The sequence below is a fragment of the Dreissena polymorpha genome, chromosome 6, assembly GCF_020536995.1.
Source record: "Dreissena polymorpha isolate Duluth1 chromosome 6, UMN_Dpol_1.0, whole genome shotgun sequence".
Taxonomy (NCBI): domain Eukaryota; kingdom Metazoa; phylum Mollusca; class Bivalvia; order Myida; family Dreissenidae; genus Dreissena; species Dreissena polymorpha.
In genome coordinates, this window is record NC_068360.1 from 56484416 (window position 1) to 56497660 (window position 13245).

At 38.0% G+C, this 13245-nt stretch overlaps 1 pseudogene; it reads left to right on the forward strand.

Annotated features, from left to right (window-relative positions):
* Nucleotides 1–279: 279 nt before the first annotated feature.
* On the forward strand, nt 280–12472 carry LOC127833499 (monocarboxylate transporter 12-like; annotated as a pseudogene).
* The last annotated feature ends 773 nt before the right edge of the window (nt 12473–13245 follow it).

A 13245-nucleotide genomic window follows, 5' to 3' on the forward strand; every position in this document is an offset into this window, starting at 1 on the left:
CTACACATCACGTTAGTTGCAAAGTTGTAAACATTTCTTCCAATTATGAAACGGGTATATCTTCCATAATTCTTGACAACGTTGCACCTAAGCTGTGTTATAAGCATTTTTTTATGAAAGAGTAACTGAAATCCGGTAAAAATTAGACCAGTTTATATGCATAATAACTGGATGTGTCACCTTTATAGGGTCTTTAAGGCTTGCACTACATTAAGGTACTCAAACTTGTTTTAATTGAAACTTTATTAAACCTTGTGATTCTTGAAATTTCAACAATATATATAGTGCTTTTGGTATAGCAAAAAAGGTTAAACTATGAAACTCCTAGCTACATACCCATTGGGCTGTACGTGTGCACTCGTGATTTCTCAAAGCATTCAAGAAGAACGAAGCGAAACAATTACAGATATTAGTTTATTGTGAATATCACTACTATTGATTACAGAGTACATGCTTATGTTTACATTGCTTATCGTGTACGGTAATCCAGAGGGTTAAATACCCGTATCAGTCATATTTGTGTTTAACATTGTACAGTTTAGAGAGGCGAATATGGAGGACTTGATAATGTTGATACTTTAAACAACGAAGGGAGACGCGTGTTTCGCCATGATACCGAAAACAACCAACAGGCGAGATATTGACAGCGGTTGGGCGTGGGTGGTACTCGTAGCGGTGTATCTAGTGAGTAAACCAACATTCAGTTCGATTTTATTAGATTTGTCAAATGGTGAATACGGAAGATTAAGGGAAAATCATGTTCATATGTCAACATGAATATTTTCAGTGATTAAAATTGATAGTACAATACTTTCAAGTCACTTGATTTTGTTTCTGCATGTGCTGATTGTTTTCAACGGGTTTATGTTTTTTATTTACGCGTAAGAACTGTTATGCTGTGCAACCGCCATAAATGTCATCAAAGATATAGCCTTCGAGGTCAATCCACCATGTTTCTCAGCTTTTATATTAGCTATGTTCTTGAGTGATTTCTTTGCTTTAACCCATTTATGCCTAGCGTCCTGAAAAAAGGACATTGCAAACAGCGTAGACCCATATGAGACGCCGCATAATGCGGCGTCACATCTGGGTCTGCACTGTTTGCTTAAAGAAATTTCTGTAAGAAATATTCTAAATATAGAAATAAATTTACCAGACACATCTACTTTTGGAAATAAATTAATCCAATATAGAAGGATGGGAGAGTCCACTGGGCATAAATGGGTTAAATACTAATCAATAGCTTCAGTTGAAAGAAGGATAAATACAAAGTATGTAAGAAGTTTTAGCAAGATAAAATATGCTAAATGATATGCACGATATCAAACACAAATATGTTCAGAACAAAGACCTGTACTAGAGAAAGCTATGGAAAAATAACCTTTACATAAATATTTTATAAAAAATCTACAAATATGTTATTCAATATGACCTATACACATATAATTTATAAAACATTACATATAAACTAATATTTTGTTGAAAAAAAATCTTTACACGAATATCGTATGAAAAAGGACCTATACACGAATATGTGGCGAACAATAACCTATCGGTATAAGCTAATAATTTATGAAAACAATCTTCTCACGAATATGTTATGGACAATGGCATATACACGATTATGATTTGAAAAAAAAATACACGACAGACGGGAGCCATTCTATCATTTACAGAAATTTACTCCAAATGTTATTAAACTTTTTTTTCGAATGCGGCCCTTCGAAATATGGACAGATGGACAGGTAAAACACCAGTAATGTGAATATTCAAAGGATTCAATATTTTTTAAAAGTCAACATCTGCGGTCCTCCTCTTGTCTTTGATTAACATGCCCTGCTTTCGGTTTCTTAGAACGATGTTATTATCTGCATATGTAGGATGGGAGTAGAAGAAACGACATCTATGATATACTTCCTACTTCCGAGTGGTCCATAACATGTACTCCACTATTTACTGGCTGGTATATAATCAATAGATTTGTTTATTTCCCAGGGCATGGTAATCTACTGCTTCCTGTTGTACATGAGCGGGATCCTCTACATCGCGCTGCTGGATCGCTATGGCGAGAGCGAGACCAAGACATCCTTGGTGGGGGCAATAAGCACGGGGCTGCTATGTTTCTTAGGTACATGTATATCACTCCAATCCCCTACTCAACTCACTTATTGCAAGTCTTTCAGGCACATACTATATGTACTTTAACTCTAAGTAACCCCCTGTTCTTAGACTTTCAGTCCTACCCATGTTTCATTCTTAAAAGTATAGTTAGATATTTCGTTCTGGGTCCTTCCTAATCAACATTTAAAAGACCTTTTAAAGTAACATTTTTAATACTCAAAATTAACAAATATTTCGCAAATGTGTTCGTAAAATAGAGTTAACCCATAAACAATCAGTGTTCCTTAGAGCAGTAGCAGCAAGAAACCGTCGGAGACGGGTGATGCTCCCCAAAGGCTTTTTTGTCACAATATTGCACTATATATTCAGATAAAGGAAACGTCTTGACGGGCATCACTTTGGACAAAATAATACGATGGATGGTTTAACAACTTAAAAATGTCAAAGGGCCATAACTCTCTAAATAAATCATCTAACCAGAACCCACAAATAACATGCGCATCTCCTCAAAGTAGTTAAGCTTCCCATAAAGCTTCATTGAATTCCAGTCAGTAGTTTGAGAAATAGCCGGACAAGAATTGCACTATATGTACATGGGAGAAATAGCCCGGACAAGAATTGCACTATATGTACAGTTAATAGAAAACTTAAAAGAGCCATAACTCTGTGAATAATCATCCGACCATAACCGGCTGATAATATGCACATCTCCTGCTGGTAGTAAAGCTTCCCATACAGTTTAATTGAATTCCCGTAATAAGTTGCTGAGAAATAGCTCGGACAAGAATTGCACTATATGTAAAATATGGAAAATTTCAAAGGGTCATAACTCTGTAAAAAAAACCAATCATCCGACGAGAACCGGCTGATAATATGCACATCTCCGCATGGTAGTGAAGCTTCCCATAAAGTTTCATTGAATTCGAGTCATTAGTTGCTGAGAAATCGCCCGGACAAGAATTGCATTATATGTACAGTTAATGGAAAATTTCAAAGGGCCATAACTCTGTGAAAAATCATCCGACCAGAACAAGCTGATAATATGTACATCTCCTTTTGGTAGTGAAACATCCCATAAAGTTTCATTGAATTCCGGTCATAAGTTGCTGAAAAATAGTCCGGACAAAAATTGTGTACGGACGGACACACGCACGGACAGACGATTTGGGGGAGCATAAAAATTTGAACGCTAGATGTGGTATGGTAACATAGTTTAAACCAGATACAAAAATCAAGTTTTTATTTTTTGTCCGACACTTCATGCCATGTTAATTTCCCGCCACGATATCCGAACATTTACGAGCGAACGCGAGGCTGGCTTTCGGCAGCGTCGGAAAAGCGACGTATTCATGAGAACTACGTCGTGTTTCCGAAGCTGCCCGAAGGCAATCTCGCGTTTGCTCGTAAATGTTTTGATATCGTAGTCGGAAATTCACATGGAATATTTTGTGACACACAAAATACAAATATGCATTTTGTACCGCGTGAAATCTATGTTACCAGACCACATCTAGCGTTGACATTTTGGCCATTGCTATAAGGAACATTTATTGTCCCCTACCGGGTTCACCGGATGGGGACTTATGGTTTGCGCTCTATGTGTCTGTCTGTCTGTCATACTTTTCTGGATCCTGCGATAACTTTAAAAGTTCTTCATATTTTTTCATGAAACTTGAAACATGGATAGATGGGAGTATGGACATTATGCACGTCATTTCATTTTGTTCATTCGTCAAAAATTCTGGTTGCTATGGCAACAACAAAAAATGACAATGGTGGACATGACCGGAAGGGGACATATATTGCTTTGCAATAGCCTTGTTGTTTATGTGTTTACTTTATTTTTTGAAATATTGTACCAAACATTCGTTGGCTTTGGTTGTTTATGGGCTTTTAAGAGTATGAAAAAGGATTAAATGACAATGTCTTATTGGGCTAGAATTTTGACAGAAAATAATAAGAAGGGGGTTTCAAAAAAGCTTACCCATTCTAAAGCGTTTCCAAATAAAATACCGTATCATCCGTTATTATTCGAATAAAACTACGATAAGAGCATAGAATGGGTTATGGGTGTTAGTGCCTTATTTTATCTCATCATTTCCTTTTTTCCCGTCTGGGATATCATAACGCCGAACAGCTTCCATCAGCTTCTGTGCGAGTCTGTTAATTTGTTCCCATTTTTTTTTCTTCTGTATCCTGGCCTTAGCGCCAGTTGGTTTTATACATCTTTCCTTTCCCTTTTCCTTTCTTTTCCTAAGAGATGGTCTCGTATTGGATGCATGCTTGCGAAGGAAGTGGCCTAACCATTGTAAACGTCTCTGAAGGATGTCCCCTTGAACGGGATGCCTCTTTGTTCATCTCCATAATTCTTAGATGGTGATATTGTCTTTCCAGCGGACCTTGCTGATCTTCCTGAGGCAAGTGGTTATGAAGACCCGGACTTTCATGATGGTACTCCAAGTCTCTGCTCTATAGAGAAAGATTGGCTTCTCGATCAAGCGCGATCTTGGTAGTGTTGGCCATCTCGCACCAAATCTTGCTCAACCTATGCGATTAAACACTTTCCTGAGATGGACAACATCATAATCTCTCAGAAATTGGAACAGGAAGGTCGCCTTTTGGGGGTGCATGATTAGGTAGTGGCAACACTATTGATCTCTTTTGGTAGTAATTCTTATATTGTGCTGACGAACGGGTAGATAATCTTCACGATGGTCTCAATTTAAGTTTTCAGCGCTTCGTCCGGAATGCTTTTACGACATACAGACTTGTCGTTCGCTTGTTGACGCAAGGGATAGCTTCTTTCGTGGCTGCGCAGATCGCTAGTAGCTGGCGGTATCTCCGATGGATTGGCAGGAGCTGACCTGCCGAGTAGCTGTGAGAAGTTCTCGATCCAACTCTTCTTTGCCTTTATTCATCTGCTATCACTAATCATTTTTTGTCCCTTACTGGCTTCTATGGCTTGACAAGCGTTCCTTCTATTTTCTTGATGATAGAATACATGTCATTGGTTTTGTTCAAGTGGGATGCTTCTCCTGCTTCTGTTGCCAGCTTCTCTATATAGGCCCATTCGTCTGCTCTTCGATATCGCTTAACGTTCCTACGTACAGAACACAACCGAAGTTTCGTACCCATTTCGTAACCATTGAAAATAACGAAAAAACACGTATTATATGCACAATTTATTCACTACAACTGCATTAAACAACACATAAAATTTTATTCTTTAAAATGTGACCGTAATTTTGCGTAAAATATTGCAGGTTTAAAGTTGGCGTAAATGGGTTTCACATTTCGGGCATCTGTTAAATTAAAATCGTTCTTTCCTTATTGCTTTCATAATATTTTTAGTCGATACTATCAAATTTATAAAATCGTAAAGAAATAACAAAATATTTACTTACAAATCGATTACATTCAGGATTTCATTAGATGGTTGCATAATCATTGGGAAATTAGCAGACTTTGCTGGTGAAAGCGATGTAGCGTTCTTGAACAAACAATAATGGTGTAGCTTTTGGTTAATTCCAGCACATGTAAAATGTTCACGTATTAATGTGGGTAACTAAAACTGGGTTAATTATGATGATTTATAACTGATTTGAACTTTTTCTAAAACCCGGCACCCGTTTTGTGTTAACAAGCCACCTTTTGGCATCCGAAAAAAATCGAGATTCATTGTTTTGCGTTTCGTCAAAAATTAGAGTCGGCGGGTCCGGAAATCATTTTATTAAAAAAAGTCTGGCCTAACTTCTATGTTGCTTCTGATAGCAACTTGATATTTGGCATGCATGTTTATCTCACGGAGCTGCACATTTTGAGTGGTGAAAGGTCAAGGTCATTCTTCAAGGTCAAAGGTCAAAAAACAAATCCAATGGAAGTAATAAGCTTCAAAGGTAGATCATTATCTGTACCTGCCAAATTATAAAAAGAATACATCAAAGCGGCGCTGTAGGGGACATTGTGTTTCTGACAAACACATCTCTTGTTTCGTTAATACTTTTTAGAAGTCTTCACAATACTTTGAAAGTGCACAGAAAATAGTTGCATGTTCATTTTACAATAAAAAAAATATGTAACATCTGATCAAGAACCAATACTTTTAATATCATTTTTAATGTTTTATATTACAATATATGCTCCTACCTCTAAATTGGCTAGGTCAGACCTGACTATTCACAGGTCCGTTTGCCGGAGGGTTAAACAACAAATTCAGTTGCCGCTTCTCGATCGTGATTGGAGGATTCCTAACTTCCGTCGGCTGCTGCGCAAGCGCACTCGCTTCCAGCCTCGATGTTATCATCGTCACCGCTGGAGTGCTTGTTGGTAAGGCATCACAAAGTACACTTTAACCTAATGGAACCGCATGATTACTTACTTTAAACAAAAATATAAATGCAATTACACATGACAATGTCCTTTTATCGTTAAAATGGGAAGTTGTTCAAGATCTCAAGCTATTTTATTTAGTCAAGGGCTATTTCACTCATTTAATTTTGAATACCGGTACATGCTAAAAATACGGTCAACATCATTTTTTAAATGGAAATAAAATACCCAATAAGGTGAAATGGGAAAAATATTTCTTGCCAAGAAATACCTCAGTTTCTATAATCAGAATTACTTGACAGCATAAATCCAAATTGAAGCGCATGTTAGTTTACATCCGTAACACCCATCTTAAAACATGAATATTTATTCACTTCCGTAATTCTTCAATAACATATTTACAACAATGATGATTGTGTTGACACCCTTAACATTACCCTCTTGTCTCCAGATCGCAATATATAGATACTGACTGATGCCTTTTAACTTACCACGTTACAATCTGTAACCCTTTTTAACCATCATTACAAACGCTGATATTTTAACGGCGCTTTTTCGGCAATCAGTGGATTTAGTTTATTATATACCGCATAATTCGAAAACAAAATATTTTATAATTGCAGGATGTTGAATATAACAATCCAATAAATTACTTTTAAAATATAACATAAATGACTTTGTAATGGTACTTAAAGAAACAGTACGAAGCTTTCACTACCGTTGCATAGAGGTGACATTCACTCCTTTCTTGTTAAATTGCACTCATCTTTTTTCCATCTCGTGGCCTCGACTAAGTAATTCAAGGCCAAGATTTACTAACTCGTGGCAACGAGTTAGCTATGTCGTGGCCAGTATCTCGAGATCCCGACGTAGCTAACTCGTGGCAACGAATTAGTAAGCCAATCAAATTGCTCCACATGGTCGTTCATGGTGATCTTTATACAAAGAGAAGTAATCATCAACAAAAGAAGAGATAATTTTAGCTATCTCGAGATCCCGACTTATCTAACTCGTGGCCACGAGTTAGTCAGCCAATCAAATAGTTCCATAGGGTCGTTCATTGTGATCTTTATACAAAAGGAAGTAATCATCACAGTAAAAGCCCGCTGTGGCCAGCAATATATATGCGACAGAATATTTGCACATGTAACGCAAAAATTTGATTGGCTGACTTACTCGTTGCCACGAGATAGCTAAAATGCTCCCCTCTTTTGTTTAATGCACCCTTCTTTCATTAACTGCACCGCTCTTTTTTAACTGCACTCCTCTTTTATTTAGTTTTGCGCTTCTCTTTTTTGTATCTCGTGGCCTCGACTTAGTAACTCGTGGCCACGACATAGCTAGCTCGTGGCAACGATATTGCAAGTCGTGGCTGCGGGATAGAAAAAGAGGAGTGAAATTTTAAAAAGAGGAGTGAATGTCACCTCTATGCCACCGTATTTCACAGCATAAACTGCAATAAATTATTCAGCGTTAGCGTAAACCATAAGCCTTTTGCTTCGTTATTTTTGGACCCATACAACTGTAATCCAATTTTGCCGAACCATGTATAATGTAAGTAACAGTTTCATTTTCATATCAACAATTACCCAAATCGATGCATACATGGATTGTTAATCGAGTTATGGCTGTTGATTTATCTTACATTGGTCAGTTTTTATATTTTCACTCTTTATGTCAGTTCAGCCAATCCTAACACAAACGCAGTTAATGGTAAAACAATGCTCAATAAACGCCACACAAGAGCTTCTACCCAACGTCTGAACTTGAGTGCTTCCTACTCCAACGCCAGTTAAACAATTATCTCATTTATTCTACTACTGCTTTTATTTTTCACCTTTATTGTAAATTACAGTTATAATCCTAGTCCAACACATATGTGCTTCAGGGGCAGGGTTTGGAATCGCTTCCTCGGGTCTGATATGCGTGCTTGGCTTCTACTTTGAGCGCTGGCGGAACCTTACGCTCTCGTGTGCGTTTCTCGTCGTCGGCTTCGCAATGTTCCTGTCTGCTCCCGTCGGCCTCTACTTAGTGGAGACGTTTGGCCTCACGCAGACGTTTTTCATCTTAGCGGCCGCTGAACTGCAGCTGTGCGTCATTGGCGCAGTCTGCCGTCCGTCGGCGATCGAGCTCGACGTGCAGCGACGAAAGCGCGTCGATCGCGAGAACCGAACGCAGTCTGTCCTTAAGTCATACATTGACTTTAGTCTGACGAAAAATTTCTCATACCTTTTCTTCCTCGTCAGCACAGCTGCTTGGAACTTTGCCCTCACCGTGGCGATCATCCATTTACCTAATTACGTAACGAAGCTTGGAGGTGGGTCACGTAACATTGGAATTATAATGACAGGTGTTTTCCATTGCCAATCTTATCGGCCGAGGGCTAGGATCTATTACGATAAGCAAATTTAACAAAAAGGCAATTATCGTCCATTCGGCGGCGTTGGGTGTATCCGGTATACTGACGGCGTTTTTTATCTTCTATTCAATGGTTCCCTGGGGAGTTTACATATTCACTGTCCAGCTTGGCGTTTGCACGGGCTGGCCGAATAGCATGATGACACCCCTGTCTCTGAGCTTCGTTGGACTAGACAAACTATCTGAAGCCTACGGACTTGCCTACTTGTTCTGCGGCATAGGGGTTACAGTCGGACCTATATTAATTGGTATGATTTTTTATTCTTTTTGATGCGTATGTCAGATTAAACTTTCTCATATATGTTATGGTGCTTTTTTGCTAAACCTTCGTGATTCCGCTTCATTTACCGTTTCACGCTTTGCGTTTTTTTGCTTGCCCAGCAGGGTAAAAACGAATTAGTTATTCAAAAAATAAATTAATTCGAATGTTTTTTGTTATGGCATTAAACATAAATGCCCATATTTACGATATTTTTGGAATAAATGTTCATTCACTCAGATTGGATTTAGTACTTTCTTTGTCACTCCGTCCAAATCAACTGGTACTATAAAGTTATAGTGGACAGGCGATTCATAAATTTACTTAATACCATTACTCATCATTTCTAGTGGCCTTAATGTGAGATCACAAAATATTTTTGAAATGTGCTCTCGTGACAACTTACACGTGTGCTGATGACTCGTTGATGTGCTCGAGAATATCGACTAAATTTTGGATATATAATTTCAGGGTATCTGTACAGTATCTTGGGCACGTACGAAGCTAGTTTCATAACAGCAGGTAAGCAATTAATACCCGTCGGCTTTGTTAAATATATATATATATAGTTGTCACTCTCTATATTATATAAAGTAGTGCGTATAAGAACAATTGAATACATCTAATTTAACTGAGCGGGCGCTGGACTCACATTCTTGCGATCTTAAGCTCAAACCATTGTCCGGCCACATATGTTGTATGGGGAGCAGTCATGAAATTATTTGTGTGGCCATTCTACCCATAGGTAGGGTAACTTTCTATTACATGAACTTGCTTTAAGCGGCCCATCCACAAACAATATAATTGTCAATTTTATTGACTCAATAATATTGACAGAACTATTTTTTGCCCTTTAGCCATGTTGACTGTAAGGAAATTTTGACTTGACTATAAATATTGATAAAATATTATTGAAGGGTGCAAAATACTTGTCAGTACAATTGAGAATGCGTCAATACATATTTGAGCTCTCTGATTTTCATCAATACACTGACGGTGTCTTCAATATCATCCATTCACTGTCAATTTTATTGTCAATCTTCATTATTGACAATAAAATTGACAAATGATATAGTGAGTACATTAAATCGACAATGATATTGTGTGTGGATCGGTCCGCTTGAGTCAAAGTAACACAAATACTCAAAATCAACGAATATTGCGCAAAATATTTCGTACAATAAAGTTGAACCATCAAATATCAGTTTTCCTAATCTTATAGAAATACCCAAAATTTCAGAGCTAGATGTGGTCTGGTAATATAGATTTAACGCGATACAAAATGCTCGTTTGTTATTTTTTTTTATATTTCCCGCCACGATATCCGAACATTTACGAGCGAACGCGAGACTGGCCTCGGACAGCGTCGGAAGAACGACGCCTTGATAAAAACTCCGTCGTGCTTCCGACGCTGTCCAGAGCCTACCTCGCGTTCGCTCGTAAATTTTCGGATATCGTAGTCGGATATTCACATGGAATATATTGTGACACACAAAATAAAAAACGAGCATTTTGTATCGCGTAAAATCTTTGTCCCCAGACCACATATAGCGTTAAAAGTTTGACTATTGCTATAAAAAAACATTGTTTTTTTATGTGTTAACTTTTTTTCGAAATATTGTACGATATGGGGTTTTAATGTTGTTTATGTAAGTGCAATTCAAAGTACGACTCAAGGCACCATGCTCCACTTCTTATTTGGTACATTTTACATTTTGTTAAAATATTCATGTATCAGTCATGTGTTTTTTAGGTCTGGTGTTGGTTATCGGCTCAATTTTCGGGTTTGTTTCCCGTTGCATCAGAGGCCAGAGCCGGGCCTTGACCAACACCATCCTGATAGAAGACGAGACGCACAATCCAATGGAAAAGACAACAAATAAAAAACAGCCCAGGTAGTCTTCGTAAAGACGGGTTGGATACGACTGGATATCCTAACAATACGTTGAGCATAGAAATGAAAATCGGCTGTCATAATTCTGAACCAGAAGAGGCAAAGTCTTTGTTGGAGTTGACGTCATTAAATGCGGGAACAGCCAGTGGTTCTTAGTGGTAATGTGCCTGCTATGTCTTTAGACGACCAGTGACTGTTATTTCGATGGAAGACCGGTGACTGTTATGTCTATGGACGACCAGTGACTGTTATGTCTATGGACGACCAGTGACTATTATGTCTATGGAAGACCAGTGACTGTTACATCTCTCGATGACCGGTGACTGTTATGTCTATGGACGACCAATGACTGTTATGTCTATGGACGACCGTTGACTGTTATGTCTATGGACGACCGGTGACTGTTATGTCTATGGACGACCAGTGACTGTTATGTCTATGGACGACCAGTGACTGTTATTTATATAGACGACCAGTGACTGTTATGTCTATGGACGACCAGTGACTGTTATGTCTATGGACGACCAGTGACTGATATGTCTAGGGACGACCGGTGACTCTTATGTCTATGGACGACCAATGACTGTTATGTCTATGGATGACTGGTGACTGTTATGTCGATGGATGACCAATGACTGTTATGTCTATGGACGACCATTGACTGTTATGTCTACGGACGACCAGTGACTGTTTTGTCTATGGACGACCGGTGACTGTTATGTCTATGGACGACCAGTGACTGTTATGTTTATGGATGACCGGTGACTGTTATGTCGATGGACGAACGGTGACTGTTATGTCGATGGACAACCGCTGACTGTTATGTCTATGGACGACCAATGACTGTTATGTCTATGGACGACTAGTGACTGTAATGTCTATGGACGACCAGTGACTGTTATGTCGATGGACGACCAGTGACTGTTATGTCTATGGACGACCGGTGACTGATATGTCTATGGACGATCAATGACTGTTATTTCTATGGACGACCGGTGACTGTTATGTCTATTGACGACTAGTGACTGTTATGTCTATGGACGACCGGTGACTGTTATGTACATGGACGACCGGTTACTGTTATGTCTATGGACGACCAGTGAAAGTGATGTCTATGGACGACCAGTGACAGTTACGTCTATGGACGTCCAGTGACTGTTACGTCCATGGACGACCAGTGACTGTTATGTCTATGGACGACCGGTAACTGTTATGTCTATGGACGACCGGTGACTGTTATGTCTATGGACGACCAGTGAATGATATGTCTATGGACGACCAGTGACTGTTATGTGTATGCACGACCAGTGATTGTTATGTCTATGGACGACCAGTGACTGTTATAACTATGAACGATCGGTGATTAATTTATTTATTTTTGAATTATTTATTTATTTGCGGAATGTCTGTGCTATTACTGCTTACGTTTTAAAATATATGTTGGAGATACATATTGTATTTTCCATCAACACTGGCACCAGTTACCAGGACCGATACTCACCAAAATATCGTTTTGTCCCAAAAAATAGTGCTTGTAAAAAAATAATTAGAAAAAAACCTGATAGTTTCGTAAGCAGTATGGACTAATTGCAACCTAACCGTATAGACGTGTATAATCCATTTATTCGTACACGTCGACCAATATTGTCAACCGACGAAAAGACCTATACAATGAAAATACAAATACTTTTACAAACCGAAACAAAGATTAAATTATATTAAAAGCCCATTAACAATAACAACCAACGAATATTTCATACAATATTTTGAAAATTAAAGTGAATACATGTACATAAATAATCAATTTTCCTTAGAGCAATAGCCAAAATGTCAACACTATCATGTGGTCTGTTAACAAAGATTTAACACGATACAAAATGCTCTTTTTGTGTTTTTTTGGGACAATATATTAAAAAATTGTTCGTGTTCCATGATAGCGTTCATGTTTTGTATGAATATATATCGTTGCGGAAAATTAAAATGGAATATATTGGGCTACAAAATAACGAGTATTTTGTATCTTGTATCAAGACTCAATAATTTCTGTAAAAATCTGTTGAAATACATAAATATTGATATACTTGCCAAAATTTTTCAACAATTGCAATATTCTAGTAACACTACTTTTCACAACGTTTTGCGAGTAGAAAATACCACAAATTAACAAAAGAATATCTGCTTTAAGTTGTAATTCAAACATAAGGCTAATGAATGAAATCTAGCG